Below are 16,868 nucleotides of genomic sequence, written 5' to 3'. Positions count from 1 at the left end.
GAAGGTCAAGACATTAAATTATGCAACAGTCAAGATTAGAAAAGGTCACCAAAAAATCCAAGCAAAAATTTAACCAAATCTATTAATTCTATATTCCAGTAGCAAGCAGTAACAGCCAGGAATGAAAAACAACACTGAATATGTCTTTTTTTAAATTATTTATTATTTAACTTCATTAATTACAGTGTATTATGTGACACAGTTACATAGATACTTGGGTTCTCCCCACTCCTCCCCAAACCCTCCCACCATGGTGGATTCCTCCACCTTGTTGCATGAACACAGCTCAAGTTCAGTTGAGATTCCCCCATTGCAAGCGTATACCAAACATAGAGTCCAACATCTTATTGTCTAGTCAAGTTCAACGGCTTCTTAGGTATACCCTCTCTGGTCTGAAGACAGAGCCAGCAGAGTATCATCCCAGTCAATTGAAAGCTCCAACATACCATCAGCAAAAATTTACATCATTATGGAATTAATTGACATAGTAATGAGTAACCAATATGTTAAAGATAAATGCGAGTTCCCAGCCACCTTCTGTGACCACCTCACCTATACTTCAATTTTAGTTTATACACAACATATAACATTCAAAACATAACATGTTATACATAACATCATATCATCTTAAAGTAAGGCAAACATGTGGTATTTAACCTTTTGGGATTGGCTCATTTCCCTTAGCATTATGGTTTCCAGTTTGGCCCATTTGGCCACAAAGAACTGCATTTTGTTTTTTTTAATGGATATTTTTATTTCCATCTAAGAGAAAGGCTTAGTTACACGGACACACACACACACACACACACACACAGCAAATACTTCGAAAATGTCTAGAACAGCAAGATCTGGATCAGGCCTAAGGCATCACTCCAAACTTCCATCCAGGTCTCGCACTTGGGTTGCAGGGGTCCAATACTTGAGCTCTCTGCTGCCTCTCAGGGTGTACATTCACAGGATACAGGCAGAAAGAGCAACTGGAACTGGAATAGGAAGTCTCATATGGGATGCAGGCATGCAAGCTTAACCTCCTATGTTCTGCAGCCCACCCCAACACTGGATAACTCTAATTAACCTCCCTACTCTAGCTCCACAGCAGAAATGAACTTCTATTTGATGTCTTGAAGCCTAAAATGAAACTTGTTCATCTCAAATAAAAACAGGAGGTTCAATAAATATTTCAGAACAAAAATCATGTTTGAATCGAGCAAGTCTAAATTATTAAAAGCATTGTTTTACACTACTCTAATGGTTGCCTTCCTTTCAAGCATAGCACTGTAATTTTAAAAACTGGAGACAGAGCACTCACAGCACCTAAAATGCTTCACAGGACAATTAGCAACTCACCACTCACTAATTCCGTACTTTAATGTTGAAACAAATGATATCTCTGCTTCTCATCATTCAATTGAATGAATGTGCACAAAACACGTTGAACAAAGCTCCAGAGACGCACTCCTCAGTTTGCTGCCATTTATTCTTCCACTCTTCCTGAATGTCTTTAGAGTTTTAGTTTTAGAGCCTCCAACATGTATAATGACGCCATTAGGGAATAGATTTCGCCTTTATTCTCCTTGATGTTCTTTTGAGGTCTTTCAAGTGAAAGGTACAAAAGGGGCATTAACAATCTGGCATTGTTTTTATTGCTTGACAAAGAAAAAAATGTATTTTAATTTTTCCCGTGTTTCAGGAATGATTAAGAAAGCTGTTTCTGTCTACCCTGAGTCACTTTCAGCAGACCTCTAACTGTGAGCAAAGAATTGTGAAGACTATTAGAGAGGAAAACCCACATGGTTCAGCCAAACTGGCCTGCAAGGCTCCTTACTGTCCCTCTACAACTAGAACCTTCCAGCGAATTCAGCTTTGCAAAGCAGTAATATAAATCACACACTACGAGTAGCAGCACATAAAAAGATAGATTTGATAACCCACTGTTTGGCTCTGATTCTCTGTGGATTTTGGATATGGCATTTACATTGTTTGCTACCTGGTAGCATTATATCTAAGCATAAAACTTAATATGGGGGTACATAAAAATGTTAATGCCAAGAAATAATTCTACAACAGGCAGCATAAAGCAACGCTTCTCAGTTGCTACAGATGAAGTGTTCCCTTTATTTGGAAGTTTCTCGAGGGAATGGAACTGTATAATCATGTAGGTGTGCTGAAGGAAAACAGCTTACTTTTCCCTGACTAAAAGGCAAAACACACACAACACACACACACACACACACACACTTTTCAAAGGAAGGAGTTTCTACACTACTCCACCATCAAAAACTTGAATAATGAGAATACTCATGTCACTGTCTTTATCAGGACATAATATAAGTTGGCTAATTATATGGCCAATTTACCTAGGGATTATTATCCTCTCCTTGCCATAAAAAAGATGATCTCAGGACTTACTGCTTAAGATACCATCTAGCTATAACTGGAAAGAAAGAAAATTGATTTGCTGCAGTGATGGTATCCTAACATTCCACTTAAAAGGAACAGTGTTCTCAACTGCTGCACATTGCAATGATCAGAAGAGGCTTAAACATAATGTTGGCTGCATTCCACCCTGGGTCAGAGAAAACAGTGCTGCTGGATGAGATCTGCACATTTCTGTTTAAGGTTCTGCACATAATTTCAATATGGTTGTTGGTTTGAGGAACCTTGTGCTAGAGGAATTATAAATGATAAAGGAAAAGATGAAAATAAAAACCAAAATGGTAGGGGCTGACATTTTGGTGCAATGGGTTCCGTTGCAGCCCAAGACACTGGCATCCCATATGAATGCCATTTCAAGTCCAGGCCACTCTGCTGCCTATCCAGATCCCTACTACGTACCTGGGATGTAGAAGATAGCCTAAGTGATCCTCCCCCACATAGAAGACCCAGACAAGACTCTCAACTGCTGGCTTTGGCATGGCCAAACCCCACCTGTTTCAGCCATTTCAGAAGCGAACTGAAGTTAAAATATTTCATTGCACATTTATCTCTCTAACTCTGCCTTTCAAATAAATAAATAAATCTTTTAAAATGGTAAATCTGATACCTGGGCCCTTGGTAGGGAGGATACTAGAGTTGGAAACCTTCCAACTATCCTGCAAGAAATGCTACACTGTTGAGAAGCACTTACAAATGAAATCAGTTAGAGAACTCAGACATTTTAAAGAAAATTGGACAAGTTGTTACAAATTTGCATAAAGTATCAAGCAGTAGCATTTTTATTTCCTGCAAAATTATCATTAATTATGTAATATTAGAGGTTTTCTTATTGCCTAGAATTTGCTTTGGAAGTAAGAAAATCATAATACCTTTAGTATGTTCTTAACCGTTGTGTGGAATTTCTAAGGATATGCCAGACTTATGGTAAAGTGTAAATTCATTGATATTCATTCATTCAATGTGAACGGTCTTCAAAAAGTTCTGTACTTAGAAAACTAAGCATGATCTTAAAAAATAGAGACCAAAACAGATGATATTTTAATTCTGTTTTTCAGTTAACATTGTCACTTGCCCTTGGACAACCTTCATTTACACTTGTACAGTCTTCATTTTCACTTGTAAAGTTAGTTTTGTTTTCTAGGCTAGAGGATAATCTAATGTGAGAGGGAGAAGTTGTTAGGGATGGAGCAAAACCACATCATATGAGAGTCAACTAATGTAAGAAAAACCCGTGAAGACTCAATAATCTAAAAATGTATTTGTCTGGGTAGCCTTTGCAAAGACGGAGGAAGAAAAAAGAAGTAAGAATGAGACGAAAAACACATGATCTTAGAAAACTGGAATTAGAGTTCACTTAATTTATAGATTCTCTTGTATTTCTATATAGCAGTAAGGTTCAGTTATTGAGAGCTGGCTAGTGAGAAGAAAGGTCAATGGGCTTCAGATGAAAGATGAACTTTTGAGAAAGAGAATATTTTGAGCCAGAGAGCTAGGAATAAATGGATTGCCAATGATATTTCTGCTGAAATTAGCTTTATGACAAAGCTAATACAAGCTGATGTATTCTTTGCAATAATAGTCAAGCGCACATTGGCAGGAACACAGAGCAAGAAGGGTTGGTCCCTTGCAGGAGATTATTGCCAACTTAGACTGATCATTTAAAGTTGAAAAATTATATTGTGCCCTCATAAACAGAGATTTCGAGCTAAACATAGGAAATGATGGCAAAATGAATAAATTAAAGAGATAAGGAAGTACGAGTGCCTGATGGTGTTTTGTACACCCTTTGATGACAAGAAAGAAATATGACCAAGATACAAGACTTGGCTTGTATTAGGGATATGAAGAAAAATGAGACTTGTATAAATTTTAATTAAAGGTTTACAAATTCAAGTGGGAAAGGTGTTAAGAGGGAAAGCTAAATATATGTGGTTCCTTCCAGTTTTAAAACGGAAAGCTAAAATGCAGGGTAATTTATTTCCGTTATTATTTAAATGCATCATCGCAACTTCTTCAACAATTTTAACCTACAAAGTCCAGACCAATCTTCGCATGTAAGATTAACTCAGTAAGCTAGAAAAATATACGGAAATTATTTCTTCTACTCAACAAAGATCTAATAACATAGTGAGGAATTACCAAGGTATGTCAGTTAAAAAAAAAGTTTGATTAATTTATTTGGAAGGCAGAGTCACAAAGAGAGACATGCAAAGATTTTCCATCTGCTTATCTATTCCCAAATGAACCCAATAGCCTGGGCCGGACCAGGTGAACCCAGGAGCCAGGAGATTTTTCCAGGTTTTTCACTTGAGTGCAGAGGCCCAAGAATCTGGGACATTCTCTGCTGTTTTCCCAGAAGCTCCAGCAGGGAGATAAATCACAAGGGGAACATCCTGGACTCAAATCAGTGCCCATCTGGGACGCCAGTATTGCAGCAGCAACTTCCCTCCTAAGCCTCAAGAAACATTTTTGCCACAAGGGCATAGTTTGCTCTGAAAGAGGTAGCTAAACTCTAACCCTGGCAACCTGTTGAGCACAAGTGGACAGAATCAGAACCCAGAGAAAACAAAGATAAATGAACAATCACATTTAATTAGGCTTTCTGGATATATTCTAAGATTAAATTTCAATTGTAAATTACCTAGTCTTGGAAAATCTGTCATCTCTTATCAACTAGCTCTCAGAAAAAGCTCAGTTTTGAAAATTATGTGGTTCTGAATCTCTGATGACTTTGAATATAAAAAATAAGCAAAAAAAATCATTGTAAGGAGGAAGACAATATAATGTGTTTTTTATAGATTTAATTGTTTACAAAGTCAAATACACAGAGAAAAGCAGAGACAGAGAAGATCTTCCATCCACTGATTCATTCCCCAAGTGGCCACAACAGCCACAGCTGAGCTGACCTGAAGCCAGGAGTCAGGAGCCTCCTCTGGGTCTCCCATGTGGGTACATGTGCCCAAGGCTTTGAGCCGACTTCACTGCTTTCCCAGGCCATGAGCGGGGAGCTGGATGGGAACCAGGGCTGGCTGGGATTAGAACTAGCACCAATATGGGATCCTGGCACGTACAATGCAAGGATTCTAGCTACTAGGCTACCACACTGGGCCTGAAGGTAATAATATCATCTTAAGTATCCATTTTTGTTCAAATAAATTTTCAAACACTGGAAAGCGTGAGTTGGGATGCAGGCAGACAAAACTGAGCAAGGTCACAACATCTGTTAGCCTCATGTGAGCTAGATCAGGGAAAAGTTAGGCTGGGTTGACTATTCCTTCTGGTGCTGTATCACCCAGAGTTGGATTGGGTTGATTGGGCTTTGCCCCAGCATCAGCCAGTAAATGCTGGTACTGGGGGCTAATTCTGTGAAGTTAAACTGCAGAACCACCTGGACAGTGCATGATCTGAGAGTGGGATTGGGCCCATTAGGAAAACAGTGGGCAACTTCCTTTTGGGTTGGCACTATGACAGGTGAGCATGAGAACCAGGACTGGAGTAGGCATAGCTAGACAGAGAGTGGTACCCGCCAGCACTTGTGTGGGCTGGATAGTGGAGCTGCTTGTGTTGAACCAAGTTTCAATGCCCATTAACATGTATGGGAGCTGAATGGGATGTGGGACAGACTGGACCAGTCTGCTGTACATACTGGCAAGCATGGGAACTAGGGCAGGGGGTGGGCCTGATGGCAGTCATTGTGGGTCACTCTAAGTTGGTTACAGCTCCCACTGTTTTGTGTGAGGGCCGAGTGTGTAGTGGGCAGGATTGGGCTGGGCTCTAATACCCAAGGGCTGGATGCAGAACTGACTCAGCAATTGCAACCACCAGCATATGCATAAGCTGACTGGGGAGACGGACTGTGCTGGACCCTGTATTGGCAAGCACACCAAAGAATTAGGTCTTTGATTAACCTCAGATGAGGTTTCTTTGGGGAGCCCCCAACTGAACTGTTGGATTCAGAACCCCAACCACGAAGAGAATGGCAGGACTTGTGGTTTCACCATGGAGTGCAAGTGTCAAACCTGAGCCTCCTCAGTGGCTCAGATGGAGCAGTGAAGAGCATAGCCAGGTATACATGGAGGATATGACAGCACATTGGCGCCTGCGGAGGACACCCGTTACCATGACAGAGGACAGAACAAATTGAACAACTACCCCAGCCAAGTGTTGGCAGTGAAAATCTGGGCAAACAGAGACTCTAAGGTGGATTATGTCAGCCAGTGGATTCTGGAGACATTTCATCGTGCTTGGAATGGGGAGATTGGCAGCAATTCAGAACTGTTGAACTATGGAAACCACTTGAACAGTGTCCTCGGAGCATGCCTCATATCGGCGACCCTTGGAAGGTTGAGAGGGTGGGTGTGGCTTCTGCCTTTATCTCGCCCCTTCCCCCCCTATACAGGAAGGAAAAAAGAGAATGTGGAAACAGTGGTCTTACTCACTTTCCTGTAGCCCTTGACCATTTGCACACTAATCAACAAGATAAAGATCATCAAAATAAAATATTAATAATAATATTTTTAATTCAAGATAGTGTCCAAAACACACGCATAAAATCCATGCATATGATAAAACACTGAAGGACACCAATTTACACAGAAAGTACATAAAAGGAAGTTAGGACACAGACTAAAACAGATGGCAATTGTGTTAAATCTGATGAAAACCAAATGTAAAATCTGAAAAGAGAATGAAAACCATGAAAAATGATAGAGCAGAAATTGAAGAGTCATTTAGAAGTTCTAGAATTCATAAATGCCTAAAATGAATAACATCAGGGTTAAACAACAACAACAATTTAAAAAGCAGATAAATCTAAAGAAACAATCTGCTAAAAACTAATTAAAACCTAATCAATCCCATACAGGCACTAGCTCAAGTCCTTTGCTGCTTTACTTCTGATCCAGCTTCCTGCTAATTGTTTGGGAAAGCAATGAACGATGGTCCAAAACCTTGGGTCTTTGTACCCACAAAGAAGACCAGGAAGAAGCTCCTGGCTCCCAGTTGGTAAATGACCCAATTCTGGAGGTCGTAGCCATTTGAGGAGTAAAACAGTGGATGGAAGATCTCTCGCTGTCTTTCCCCTCTTTCTATAACTCTACTTTCAAGAAAAACATTTTTTAAAAATCAAATACAATTTAAATTAAAAACACAGACTCAGTCTTTTACTTGCATGAATCTTCTATTCATGCGTGATTTTGTTGTATCACATGCTAGTAATTTAAAAATTTGAGTACATTGAGTGATACAAATATTCAAACTACAGGAACTTTCTATAACATATTTTTTGTTTTCATCTGTTTAGGCTGCTATAACAAAATACATAACCCAATCCTAAACTGGATAATGTAAAGAAAAAATAAAACAGAAATTTATCTCTAACAGTTTTTGAGACTGAGAAGTCCTAGATCGAAGTGACAGTATCAAATGTTTAGTGTAAACCCACTCCTTTTGAAGAGGAGCCTTCTAGCTATGCATTCACGTGGCAGAAGGGGCTAGCTGGTTCTCTGTGCCCTCTTCCACATTCATAAGGTGAGACCTCTCATGATCTTACCACCTTCCCAAAAGACTCTTGTCATCATCTTGGGATTATAAATTCCACACGGAACTGTTAGACAAATATAAATATTCAGATAATAGTAATACAACCTTTTATTTATTTGAACAGGTGGGGGTGTTGTACACATACACTCCCATCCATTGGTTTACTCCCCAAATGCCAGGAACGGGCCAGGCTAAAGCTGGGACCTGGAAAACAAATCCAGGCTTGTCCACGGGGGTTATCAGCACTGCCTCCCCTGTTCCGCAATTGGTGGGAAGCTGTATTCAGAACCAGAGGCCATTAGCAACCGCAGGCCTTCTAGCATGGCACCTGCTAGCTCAACTGTTAGGCCAAACACCAGCTGCGGATCACAGCAAATTCAAAAATAGCTACTGATGTTACCGTGTCTTATATTGTAAGTCTTTAAATTCTGGGGAACTGGAAAACTGGTGGTGACAAACATAAATCTTTCAAAAATGCTAATTTTGACTCAAAGATTTCCTTTTTGCATTAGTAAAATATGTTTCCTGCTATTTTCTTGAAGTGACAGGCTTATTTCACTCACTTTTAAGAAAATGTTTCCCAAATGCCTAAATCTAAATATTCATACCTTATCTGTTGGCTGTTATTGTAAAGAAAATAGTGTTCAGTGTAATTTTTAACTCATTTAAAATTATTTTACAATAGAAAGTCAGGAAGAAACATAAATTGATGTGATTTTTAATATTAATAACTTAAATGAAATGACTATCTCAGAAGTAAAATCATGATTGCATCAATTAAGGCAGTAAAAGAACTTGATATAGTTAAATATTAACTAAAGGTATATTTTTTAAAAACCCTCTTAGTTAAGGGACAGTGACAACAAGCTTCCTTAATATGGATATAATTATTCTTTTCAGAATGTTCTACAGCAAACATTGTAGTTGACATTAAAACGCTGAAAACAGTCCGTTTGAAATTTGGAATAACATGATTCTTCCTTCCATCAGCGATGCTACATATTATGAGAATAAGGTAGAAGTGACCACTGATGTCATAATTATTTAACACTGTTACAGAATTTCTACTCAACATAACATTAGGAGCCTGGGGCAGGATAAAAGGAAGGATAATAGAACACAGGAGAAAAACAAATCATTATTATTCATAGATTAGATGTCCTAAATTTTTATTGCATACTAGGGAAGCATACTAGAACTGGTATACAAAATCATGAAGTTAATTACACCCCCCCTAAAAAATGCAACAAATGAAAGAAATCCAACATATGAGAGCAATCAAAATGTACATTCCTGCAATGGTGGGTGGGGTTCAAAATAAGGTGCAAGAGAGGACATTTATCACAGCCATTAAGACATTGCGTGGTAGCCTAGTGGCTGAAGTCCTTACCTTGTACATGCCAGGATCCCATATGGGCACTAATTCTAATTGCAGCAGCCCAGCTTTCCATTCAGCTCCCGGCTTATAACCTGGTGAAGTAGTCAAGGATAGTTCAAAGCCTGGGTACCCTGCAACCATGCAGGAGACCAGGAAGAAGCTCCTAGCTCCTGGTTTTGGATTGGCTCAGCTCTAGCCATTGCGGCTGCTTGAGAAGTGAATCATTGGACATAAGATATTCCTCTCTATCTCTCCTCCTCTCTGCAGATCTGACTTTCCAATAAAAATTTAAAATAAATCTTAAAAAAAAAAGATATTGCATGGAGTATGCCTAGATTCAAGTCCCAGCTCCAGTACTAGCTTTCTGCTAATATGCACCCTAGGAAGCAGATGTTCACTTCCTTCCTTGCCAACCATATAGGATACCTGAGTTGACTGTTCACCTCCTGGCTTGGGTCTGTCGCAGACCTGGCTGCTGCTGTGGTAAGAAGCAAATAGGAGATCTTGTATCTTTTCAACAAACAAAATATTTTTATCAGTGTGAACGCTGGAGTTCAAATTGTGATGTAGTAGGTAAAACTGTTGCCTGCTGTGCCAGCATACAATACAGGTGTTGCTTCAAGCCCAGCTGTTCCACTTTGATCCCTGTTAATGTGCCTGGGAAAGCAATGGAAGATAGCCCGTGTTCTTGAGATCCTGCACCAACACTGGGAACCCAAATGAAGTTCTTCTCTCCTACCTTCAGCTTAGCGCAACCCTGGACAATGTAGGCTAAGGGGAGTGATCTTGTAGAAAGAAGATTTGATTCTTTCTACACTTTCTAACTCTGCCTTTCAAGTCAATAAAATGTTTAAAAAAAGTGTGACTGCTCAAAGGAAAATGAGCACATTATATGAGAATGAGCTACAAAAAGCTGTCAGGTTGAGCATTTAATTTTTTAGGTCATCCTAACAAAAAAATAATAGTTTCTACATCCAGAGTAGATGCTTGTTGAAGCTCATTTCAGGTCTAAATATTTTTGTTTTGCTTTGTTTTTGTTTTTATTTTTGTTTTTGTTTGTCGGGGCTAAAATCTTATGATCTGTACTACTGAGAGATATAAACTCTGAGTTGTGGGAATCAGATATTATTATATTATCACTCCTTTACTGCTTTTGTAATTATAGTTTGAAATTTCTTTCTTGTTTAAGTAATTATTTTTAAACTACTTTAAATTTTCTTCTAGATATCATGGGTTATTGACCCAGTAAATGAAATTACTGAGCCCACACTATTTTAATGTTTTAATGAAGAGGCATTCGAAAATGCTCAGTCTCCATGACCATGTGAGGCATAGCAATTAGCTAAAACTGAAAATTATCACTCTTCCAGTAGCCAAGACTGCAGAAACTATACCAAGTAAAGATCCCATTCAGAGCTTGGAAAATGAAAATACAAACAATGAACCAAAGATCAGTCACAGGATGGTTACACCAAAATGCTATATTGAATGCTATGATTTTAAAAGAAGCATTCAGACATAAGTCCTAGTGTATTTTCTGCTACTATAAAAAAGTACTCTTGACAGCATAGTTTATATAAAGCAGAATTCGTTTCTTACAGTATTAGAAATTAGCAAGTTCAGGGGTCCAGCAGTTACATCTGGCAAAGACCTTCTTGCCCCTTCATCCCGTAGGTGGAATGTAAGGGCAGAAAATAGATGGAGCAGGGCAACAGAGTGTTCAGAAGCCTGAAAAGAGTTAGATGACAGGCTGGCATTGTGACACAGTGATGCAGGCACAGTATATGAGTTATATGAGTTTAAGATAGTCTCCCAGCTGCTCTACTTCCAATCAAGCTCCCTTCTAAGTGCTCATGGGAAAGAAATGTAGGAGAACCTAAATTGTAACATCACACCCAAGTGGGAGGGAGTTTCCAGCTCCTGGTTTCAGCCTGGTCTAACCCTCTTTTTCTCTCTCACCTTCTGAAATTGCCTTTTAAATAAAAATAAACATAGTATTTTTTTTTTTAAAAAGTGCTTTCATTCACATGAAAGAGTGATGGAGACAAAGAAGGGAGCTGACTTCTGTACACCGACTTCTATACATTAATGTACTTTTATGATGTAACAATTGTACCTCTAGGTCCTGGCCTAGTACCCACAGTCCTAGTCTTGTCTGAACCGGGATCTCATTTGGGCACTGGTTCTAATCCCGGTGGCCCTGCTTCCCATCCAACTCCCTGCTTGTGGCCTGGGAAGGCAGTTGAGGATGGCCCAAGGCCTTGGGACCCTGTGCCCGGGTGGGAGACCTGGAGGAGGCTCCTGACTCTTGGCTCCAGATTGGCTCAGCTCTGGCTATTGCAGCCACTTGGGGAGTGAATCAGCAGACAGAAAATCTTCCTCTCCGTCTCTGTTTTTCTCTGTATATCTGACTTCCCAATAAAAATAAATACATAAATCTTTAAAAATAATTGTACCTCAAAAAATTTACACAATGTGGGCTAAGTTTTCAAGCACACAGCAGGGTTTTTTTTTTTAAATATTGTTTACAAAACCTTATGAAGCTCAAATTTTTGATAAACAGCTTATTGCCGTCAAAGAACAAGACTCAAAATAATTTATCTTCAAATATCTAACTACTTTTTGTTTTAACTTTGAAAATTATTTTATTTGATTAAAAGGCAGAGAAGTGGAGATAAGAGACAGAGATCTGCAGTTTGCTGTCTGCAATAACCAAGGCTATGTCAGGACCAAGCCAGTTCCAGGTCTCACAAATTGGTGACAGGACCCAAGCACATGAGCCATCTCCTGATTTCTCCCAGGGTATATATTAGCTGGAAGCTATAATTAGAAGCTGAGCCAGGACTAGAAAAAGACCTCTAATATGGGTTGTGGCTGTCCCAATAGCACACTAGCCACAGTGCCAAACATTTCCCAATTTGATTGAGTTATATCAAAAAATCATGGATCAAATAGTATCCCATCAGTACTTTGATGAGCTGAACAGAAGATAGGTATTATAGGCAGAAAGAGGCTGAGAAAAGCAAATATAGGACAAAAAGTAGAGTGGTCATTTCAAGTTTAATTTTCTTGTAGAGGGGTATGCACTGTGGCACAAAGGATTAAATCTCCAACTGGGGAACCTGCATGCCTTATCAGAGAGTTGGGTCGATATCTGGTCATTTCACTTCCAATCCAGCTTCTTGCTAATGCACCCCGGAGGGCAGCAGGTGCTTGGATCTCTGCTATACCACCTGAGAGATCCAGAAGCAGTTCCTGGTGTCTGGCTCCAGTTTAGCCCGGTTTTGTGGTTGTGAGCACTTGGAGAGTGTGCCACAGATGGAAGAAATTCCTGCCCCCACTCTCTCTCTCACTCACTCACTTTCAAGTATATGACAGCAAACTTCTAAGAAGTTTCCTTATAAAGTCAAAGCACAGGCATTTTCTAATACTGGCCTAGGTTGATTGATCCCTGGCTGCAAGTGTTGTGAAACTCCTATTTGTGGGAAAATGAAACCATTTCGAATTTCGCATCGAGCTTGGCACCTGGTGCTGATCATTATTTTATTCTGGTCTAATCTTCTCTGCTGAGCCTTCATGACATGGGGTACTTTTGACAAAGATCAGTAAGTGACATTTGTTCGGTGCTGAATACCATAGCAAACTCATAGGTTAAAGGTGAAGAAGGCCCATGAGTACACCTGTCATGCTATTTTAAGGCACACCTAGTCCAAACTGTAAAACAAAGACTTCGTTTTCACTTCATTTGATAGGCTAGGTTTGCTAACAGGCAACAACACCTATGCCGAGAGCCTGGTCATGGTCCTGGCCTATGTCACTGCTGAAACACACATCATTATCCTCACTCCCTGCTACATACCAGGCTTCCTGCCTACAGAGCCTAATTAATAAACAGATGCATTTCAAGTGAATATATTATGGATGGGCCAAACAATGAAATAACTTAAAAATCTTTTAGTAGCAAATCATTTACTTAGGGCAAATTGCTGTGGGGAGAGTAGGAAACCAAACAATATTCTTTTTATGGTGGGGATAGATTCTAATCTGTATTAAAAACAAAAAAAACTGTGTATCTACTTCAATCATACAGATCAATGCATAACCTTTAAGTAATTTCTTTTTTCTTATCCTTTTAACTCCTGTAAACAAAAAGTGCTTCTCAATGCATGACTAACTAGTACCTATTCATTACTAAATTTAACTATAGAGCCTTAGGAAGGAAACAGATAATATTTCAAACCTTGAAACTTACTTGAAGTAAATGTTTATTTTTTTCCTTCGCAGGACATCAATTCTATAAGATAGTTTATGTAATTTCCATATCCTTTAACTGCCAAAAGGACCCATTTAACCATAACTCTATTTGCCAGTATGGATTAAATAAGGAAGATATAATTTTAAATAAGTGCTATTGGGATTTTTAAAGTTTAATTTAAGAATAAATAATATAGACAGAGTAGTTTTAATACCAACAATTTTTAACATCTCATTATACTCCATCTCTATCTCATCTTACAAACTTAAATTGTTTCAAGAAAATTATACTAGAACCAGTTTCTATCAGCACCAAAAGATAATGGCCCTGTCATGAAATATGTATGGAAGTCCTTCTCTTCCACTTTGCAGTTATGTGCTTTCACATCAGTGTTTCAAATACTTGGCTGTGTTTCTGTGTTTCTTGACTTCCATCATCACCTACTGGTTCCTCATGAACAGCCTTTCCACTTACCCCATGGCAATTTTGAATAAGATCCAATACACAATCCATCTCTCCCTACAGAGCATGCAGAAGATGATTTGAGGAGATGGACAAGGAATCTCTCCTCCTACATCTCCATTTCTCAGGACCCACTCCCAGAACAGTTTCTCTCTCCTGTTTCTCCATGCATGATCTTCACCGTTGTCAACTCTCTCAGCACCATCACTTAAGCCATCCTTCTTAGCAATCAGTAGAGATGTATTGATAACCAAATCTAGTGATTAACAAAGGAAAGAAACTTTATACACACATTATACAGGGAAATATGCCCTTGCCATTTCCAGAACTGTATAAGGTCAAAATTCCCTTCCGGACTTGAAAAATCATTCTGCTGTGAGTTTAACAGTTTGTTATTTTCATAGGGATTTCTAGTTAATGTCTTTCAGAACACATCAGAAAACCTTCACTGATTTTTTTTTAACTGTGATGACCAACAGAAAAATACTGCTTAGAAAACATGAGAAAATCAGGGGCTGACATTGTGGTATAGCAAGCTAATCTGCCACCTGTGATGCCAGCATCCCATTCAAGTGCCAATTTGAGGCCCAGTTTTTTCACCTCAAATTCAGTTGCCTGCTAATGAGCCTGAGAAAGCAGTAGAAGGTGGTTCAAATGCTTACGGTCCTGCCACTCACCTGGCAGACCAGGATGAAACTCTCACCTCTGGCTTGTGGATTCAGATTGGCTCAGCTCCAGGCATTGCACCCATTGGGAATTGATCCAGCAGAAGGAAGATCTCTTTGTCTCCCTTCCTATCTATGTAACTTTTCCTTTCAGATTTAAAAAAAAAATCAGGGACCAGTATGAGGGCTCAATGACTAAATCTTTATGTTGCAAGTGCCAGGATCCTATATGGGCACCAGTTCATGTCCTGAGTGTTCCACTTCTCATCCAGCTCCTTGTTCATAGCCTGGGAAAGCAGTAGAAGGTGACCCAAGTCTATGAGACCCTGCACCTGCGTGGGAGACCTGGAAGAAACTCCTGGCTCCTGGCTTCAGATCAGCTCAGCTCCAGCAGGTGTTACCACTTGGAAAGTGAACCAGTGGCATGGAACATCTTTCTATTTCTCCTTCTTTCCATTTAAAAAAAAAATCTAATTTGACTTTCAAATAAAAATAAATAATTCAATCTTTGAGAAAAAAAAAACAAAGCATCATTAGGTCAAATGTCAACTGTGGCTTCAGGATGCACAGAGCTAAGTATTCTGTGAGGGGTGGATAATCAATGCTGAATATTAATTGTGAATATAAAACTCCGCCATCTAATGAGAAGGAAGTTTGAATTTCTGCTTCCACACAGAGGAAATTTGCCTTGGCCAGGAAAATCCTACTAAAAGTGATTTAGTTCCTTGGAGTGACCATGCTAACCCACTGCCAACCCACAGCACTGGCTTTAGTTTTTAGAAACAAATGGAGAGATTCCTTCAATATTTTAAATGAAAATTTACTTCAAAATAGATTTCCTGACTGGTTGTCAGGAACACTGTTCCCAAAATAAAAAGTACATTTTCTGGAAAGCAGGAAGGATTTTGGATATTATGGATAACCACAGATGGTAGAGTAGTGTATAATGTATGCAATGGAGGAATGGTTCCAGACTGGTATCCTGTTTCGGGAAAACTTTCTAATACTTCCTCATTAATAATGAGCCATTATTTCAGAATTGAAATAGCAAAGTCTAAACACCACAGAACTTACAGCCACACTCTGCACGTGTCCTTGCTATTTCCAAGCAATCTGTTAAATAAATGCGCTATAGGCTATAGCTTCCTAAGGTCAATTTTGACTCCCATTTCTGTTCAATTGACATGTACTTTTTCTTTCTTTCTTTTTTTTGTTAATTATTAGGTCTACCAACAAAAATATCCTAGAAAAGTACGATGACATTGCCACAAAGTCTTGAATTCTGATTCTCAGGCTGAAAATGCAACCTCTAATTTACTCTAGTCCCAAGCTCATTAGACCCATTATTTGATGAAGTCTCTCTTCCTTGTCCATCAAATCATTTGTATCCATGGAGAGAAAGTGATAAGCCAAAATGGTAATTACCCATTTTTCTAAAATAAAAGGTCCATGCTAAGAATAACAATGAGTTACTGAAATAGCACTTTTCATCTGACACAATACATCTTAACAAGCTCTTTAAATTTAGGGATTTTTATTGCTGGACATCTCATCTAATAAAAAGGAAGATGTTTACTTTCTGTCTACTCAGATTTTCTAGCACTGAGCATCAGCTTTTGATTTTGATATTGTTGGAAATAATAAGTTAAGTCTAGGGAATCTGACCTCTAAAATCTGATGAAAAATAGCAAAAGCTGCACTTAATGGGTTAATTTGCATTATGACTTGTCCAAATATCTGGGTCTAACATGGCATTTCTCATCTGAAACTAATTTTGATCTCTAGGGACATTAGACAATGCATGCAGACATTGTTGGTTGTTATAGTTGTAGAATAATATTGGCAATTAGTCAGCAGAAGCTAAGGATAGTTCTAAAGAATCCTACAATGAACGGAACAGACATAAAACACCAACAATGAACAACTTGTCCGAAACTGTTGGTAGTGCTGTGGTTGAAAAACACAGGTTGAAATGAAATAAGCTGTTCTGATAAATAATTGGGAAATGCGTGCAATAACATCATGCTATATAAGTGTCATGAAATTACATTTTTATGTGTTCATAGTTTCGTTGTGTTTTTTTCCTCACAAGAATTAACTTTCTAAAAAAGAATTCTAATTATAGTAAATA

At 38.8% G+C, this 16,868-nt stretch overlaps 1 protein-coding gene across 6 annotated transcripts in view; it reads right to left on the bottom strand.

The window, feature by feature from the left end:
* ST6GALNAC3 (ST6 N-acetylgalactosaminide alpha-2,6-sialyltransferase 3) overlaps positions 1–16,868 on the bottom strand; it is a 578,537-nt gene that overhangs the window by 235,438 nt on the left and 326,231 nt on the right. Inside the window, exon 1 of one of the 6 annotated variants that reach the window (XM_058660875.1) lies at positions 10,994–11,048. The exons of the other annotated variants lie outside the window; for them this stretch is intronic. The gene's annotated coding sequence lies outside the window, so the exon portion shown is untranslated. Of the gene's footprint in view, positions 1–10,993; positions 11,049–16,868 lie in introns of those variants that run through there. 6 annotated transcript variants of the gene reach the window in all.

Source organism: Ochotona princeps, chromosome 2, assembly GCF_030435755.1.
Source record: "Ochotona princeps isolate mOchPri1 chromosome 2, mOchPri1.hap1, whole genome shotgun sequence".
Lineage (NCBI taxonomy): Eukaryota > Metazoa > Chordata > Mammalia > Lagomorpha > Ochotonidae > Ochotona > Ochotona princeps.
Note: the sequence above shows the minus strand (reverse complement) of the source record. Positions and strands in the feature narration are given on the sequence as shown.